Below are 6167 nucleotides of genomic sequence, written 5' to 3' on the forward strand. Positions count from 1 at the left end.
CGGGTACGAGAGATACCGATTTGGCTTCGGGCCATGCATATCGGCTTATTTGGCTTTAGGCCATGATATCAGAATTTCAGATAAGTTAACTTGATTTGGCTTCGAGCCATGGTATAGGTACTTATTGTGTGAGACCTTGAGTATCTGACTTCTATTCCGAATGGTTTAACGGGTAAATGAAAGACGAGAATGTGAATCATATTGGTACGAGTTGGTACATGTAGTGCGTAAACTATTTTAGCATTGAATTGATGAAATAATGATAAAAGTATATAGTTTCATGAATGAATGTTTGAAATGTTTGTTAGCTAATGTAATCTACTTGTTGGTGTATTTAAATTATTGAAGTATATTTATATGATTGCATTAAGTTTATATCATACGAGCTTACTAAGCTTAATAGCTTACTTTGTTTATTTTTCTCATGTTTTGTAGTGTTACCAAGATAACTTGGATTCGAGGATCGTCGGAGATCGCATCACACTATCTACCTATTACTTAGTACCTTTGAACTTTGGTATATTAAGTATATGGCATGTATAAGGACTTTAAGTCATGTTGATTATGTTTTGGTAATGATGTTGGCCAAATGAATTGGCATTGTAAATGTTTATATTTTGGTTTGTATATATATAGAAATGAGTGATCGCTTAATTTTAATATACTTGGTATGTTCGAATCATGTGCATATATAAATGTTTATGTCTTGTGTATATTGAGTTTGTTGTGATGATTGATGGTAATAGGTATTATAAGTGTTAAATGAATGATTAGTGAATGTTAGTATGTTTGTGAAATGAGGCCAAATAATGTACAATTGGGTTTGGTTATAAAGATGTTTCAAGTAATTGGTATTTTGTATGCATTGAATGAGTAAAACATGAGTTTATAAGTATGTTTGTGGTTGATGTTGAAATGGTACATTTTAATCTTGGTTGTGGTTGATTTGGATGCCCTTAGATGTTATGAATTTGTACCATTTGGCTTGTGTAGGTGATTGCAATTTGGGGTGGCTAAATGGCTTGGTAAATAGTCTATTTTTGTCCACACAAGCGAAGACATGGGCGTGTGTCTCAGCTGTGTGTGACACACGGTCATGTTACATGGGCGTGTATCCCCTGGTGTGGTTTTTGAAATCAAGTCAGTATGCTCTACACGGCCTCACACATGGGCGTGTGACTTTTCCGTATGGCATAAGACAGTATACCAGTATGCTCCACACAGGCGTGTGACTTGGCCGTGTGGCATAAGACAGTATACCCTACAGGATTGGAACGGCCTTGCACATAGGCGTGTATGGCCATTTTTAGGGCACATGGGCTAGTCACACGGGTGTGTGTGTGTTGGCCGTGTAACCCAAGTTAGAGAGTTACACAGGGTCAGACACGGGCTGGGACATGGCTATGTGCTCCCATTTCGAATGTCCACACGGCCTGTGACACGGGCATGTGTCCCCTGTTTTGAGAGAAATTTTCAAAGTTTTGTGGAATATTCATAAGTTATTGGTTTAGTCCCGAACCACACCCAAAACATGTTTAGGGCCTCGTAGGCTCGTATAAGGGACAAATTGATTAAGTTTGAATGATGAATGTATGAAATGATATTATGTATGTAAAAAGTTTGTGTAATTGTGTTTTAAGTCTAGTAATGCTCTGTAACCCTATTCCGACGTTGAATACAGGTGAGGGGTGTTAAACTATACATTTCATACTTTCAAAATGCTAAGATCATCAATACCCAAAATGAAAGTTTGATAGTGTGATTCGAATCTCCGACGATCTCTGATCCGAGTTAGCTTGGCGACATTATAAAACATGGAAAATAAACGGAGTAAGCTATATAGCTTAGTAAGCTCGTATGCAAGAAATAAGCAACCTTACGATGCATATAACATTCAAATAATATAACATAATTAAATGTAAATTTACCATAGTCTTATGATCATAATCCATTCCATCACAAGACTTACCTTATGTTCATCATTTCAAGCATTTAATAAGCATGAGCTTTACGTACATACCTGAACCATTTCGAAATGAACTTACACATATTCTCATTTTTGATGTACCCGTGAACCACTCAGAATAATAATTTCAGATACTCAGGATTCTTGCACACTAAGTGCCACATATGTAGCTACACGGTGCTACTCAAACAAGCTATCAAGTATCCTCAACATATGCCGATATACTCAGCCATCGGTAGGATGTACAAGACCAACACCCGGATCACATAATCACATAACACATAATGACCCTAGTGATATGTCACTAGTATCGTAATCTATTCCTAAGGTTCAATGAGACTTCTCACTTGTTGAATCATCGTCAAACTCGTTTGTAGAATTATACTCATTCACATAATCAAACATACAATTCATGCAATATTAAAGCATTTAAGTACAATTATTCTAAAGTTTATTTTTAACATACGAACTTACCTCGATACAAAATGACTAATAGTTCGATTTAGTCTACAATCTTGTTCTTTTCCCAGTCTAGGTCAGAACCTCTTCTTTCTTGATCTATAATACCAAATTTAACTTAATCAATCATCACATTAGTCAATTTAATCCCAACAACACCTTATGGAAAAAACTACGTTTTTACCCCTAACTTTTCAATATTTTACATTTTAGTCCGTAGGCTCGTAAAATGATTTTCATTCAATTTCATCACACCCAAGCCTAGCTGGACCTATTCCTTGCTCATAACAGCCCACAATTTTCATTTATTCACATTTTTACACACATTTTACAACTTTTACAAATAGGTCCATATTTGTCATTTTCATCAAAAACCACTTGGTAAATGTTGTTTATCTAATACCAAACATTCATTTTCTACCATTGAACATCAAAATACACAAATATTCAACATGGGTAAAATTTTAGATTTTTATTTTCTTTCAAATTATTCCTTGAAATAGCTAGATTAGGTTGAGACAACTTCAAAAACATAAAAATCATTAAAAACAGGACAAAGATGGACAATCGAGCTTGGAAGTGGCCAAAACCCTAGCTATGGACTCCTTTAAATTTTAAGCTATGGGGGGACTAATTTGAGAAGATGAACACTTTTATTTTAGTTATTTTGTCTTTATTTACCAAATGACTAAAATGCCCTTCACTTAAAATTTTGAAATTTTATGTAACCATTTCCATTTTTGTCCATACTAAACTATAATTGTCTAATTACTATTTAAGGACCTCCAATTTAAAATTTTATTGCAGTTAGACACCTCTAGCTTCTAGAACACATATTTTGCACCTATTGCAATTTAGTCCTATTAGTCATGCAATAGCTCATTTTAGGGCCAAACCAAAACAATGGTTTTAGGACCATGAATCTGATGAAGGAAAGATTTAGTTTTATTTGATTTTATTATCTACGGTTTCATGGAATTTTTTCGTGAAAATTTTGTTCGAAAATTCTAGCGATTGGACACTTAATTTAGCTAAAAGGACTAAATTGCAATAGGTGCAAAATGTGTGTTCTAGAAGCTAGAGGTGTCTAATTGCTATGAAATTTTAAATTGAAGGTCCTTATATGGTAATTAGACCATTTGTTGATTAGATGGACAAAAATGGACATGATTTGGTGAAATTTTAACGTTATGCATGAGGGGCATTTTGGTCATTTGTCAAATAAAGCCAAAATAACTAAATAAAAGTCTTCATCTTCATCAATTTAGTACCCCTCGGCCGAATTTTACAAGAGGAAGACATAGCTAGGGTTTTTCAAGCTTCTAGGTTAGATTGTAAGTCTGTTCTAGCCCCATTTTTAATGATTTTCATGTTTTTGAGATCCTTGTAACCTAATCTAGATATTTCAACGACTAATTTGAAACAAAGATGAAGTTTAAAATTTTACCCATGTTAGATATTTGTGTATCTTGATATCTAATTGTAGAAAATGCATGTTTGGTGTTAGATAAATAACTTTTGCTAAGTGATTTTCAGTAAAAATATCAAAAAGGACTTCTTTGTAAAAAATTATAAAATGACCAGTAAAAGTGTGATTAAATGGAAAATGTAGGATGATATGAGTATGAAAATGGTTCGGCTAGGCTTGGGTTTTGAAGAAATTGAATATATTTCAATTTACAAGCCTAAAGACTAAATCGTAAAAATGTGAAACATTAGGGGCAAAAATGTAATTTTTCATAATATGATTTTTGGGCTAAATTGAATAATGTGAGTATTAAATGAGTTAAATTTGTTATTATAGATCAAGAAAAATGAGTTCGGACCTAGATCGGAGGAAAAACAAAGTGTTTGACGATTAGGTCCAATTCTATTATTTTTGTACCGACGTAAGTTCGTATGTAAATAATGCATTGTAATGTTTATGTTTTAAATGCTTTAATATTGTATGAATTTTGATTGACTATTTGGATGTATTCAAAAAAAAATTAACAAGCGAGAAATCCCTGTTGAACCTTAGGAATAGAATAGGATATGAGTGACATGTCACTAGGAACCCATATGTATATGCGATTATGTAATCTGGGTGCTAATCTCGTACGTCCTACTAGTGGCTGGGTACTCCAGCATGTGTTGCGGATACCTGATAGCTTGTGTGAGTAGCACTGTGTAGCTACATCCTGACTGACAGCTTGTGTGAGCAGGCCCATGAATAGCTTGAAAACGAGCCCATATGTATTATGAGATATGAGGTAGCTTTGGCTACATTTATGACACTTGTGTGCAAGATTTCTCAGTATCCATTAATATTCTGAGTTTTCAACGGGAATGTCAAAGTTATGAAAGGATATGGTTGTGTTGTGAGTTGGTACAAGTATGTATGTAAAACTCACGAGTAATGAGCTCGATATGTGATGAACTCTTCGTAGGATTGTGACTGAGTAAGTTATCGCTACGAGATATTGATAACATTCATGCTAATCTTTTTCATGTTAATTGTGTGGTTATGATGCTTATTATTTGCATAGGAATTATTTTCACTTTTTCTTTGGTTTCTCTAACCAAATCAACCCTGTGAATCTGTCTTTCATTGAGCTCGGTCCAGTACAATGGAGTTCGGCACTTGCAACCATACAATGCCTCATACGGTGCCATCTTTATACTCAACTAAAAACTGTTGTTATAAGCAAATTCGACTAAAGGTAGATATTTTCCCAACTACCTTCGAACTCTAAAACACAACAACCAAGCATATCTTCGAGTACCTGAATTGTCCTTTTAGATTGACCGTCAGTCTGCGGATAAAATGCGGTACTAAAATTCAACTTTATGCCCAATGCCTCTTGCAACTTCTTCCAAAATTGAGACGTAAACCTTGGATCTCCATCCATAATAATAGAAATAAGCACTCCGTGCAATCTAACAATTTCAGCAATGTACAATTCAGCTAGTTTATCAAGTGAATAGTCGGTACGTACCAAAATAAAATGAGCTGATTTCGTCAATCTATCAACAACGACCCAAACATCATATTTCTTCGTCAGAGTCAGAGGTAATCCAGTTACAAAATCCATCATAATTCTGTCCCATTTCCACTCGAGAATTATCACAGGCTGAAGTAAGCCTAGAGATACTTGGTGTTCGGCCTTTACTTGTTGACAAATTAAACATCTCGATAAGAATTCAGAAATAACTCGTTTCATACCTGACCACCAATACAATTTCTTCAAATCATTATACATCTTTGTACTTCCTAGGTGAACAGACAGACAACTACTATGTGCCTCATGAAGAATTTTCTAAATAAGCTATGTATCTCTTAGTACACAAACCCTACCTCGGAACATCAAAATGTAACACCCCTTACCCGTATTCCGAGCCTAAAATAAGGTACAAGGCATTACTGGACTTCAACACCGACAAATGTACAAAATCGAGTCATAAAATTTCATTCAATTTAAAACTATTCATACTCAAGCATATTGTCCCTTATACGGGCCTACAAAACCCAAAACATACATTGGAAAAGGTCCGGGACTAAACTGAAAACTTTGAAAAATTTTGGGAAAACTTAGAAAATTTTTCCCTGAAACAAGGTCACACGCCTGTGTCCTCAGGCCGTGTAACTCTCTGTTTATGATGTCAAAAAAAATTGAATCTCACGGCCAAGCCACACGCCCGTGTGCTAAGGTCATGTTCCCCACACGATTGAGAGACACGGTCGTGTCTCAGCCCGTGTGGC

Source organism: Gossypium hirsutum, chromosome A07 (genome assembly GCF_007990345.1).
Source record: "Gossypium hirsutum isolate 1008001.06 chromosome A07, Gossypium_hirsutum_v2.1, whole genome shotgun sequence".
Lineage (NCBI taxonomy): Eukaryota > Viridiplantae > Streptophyta > Magnoliopsida > Malvales > Malvaceae > Gossypium > Gossypium hirsutum.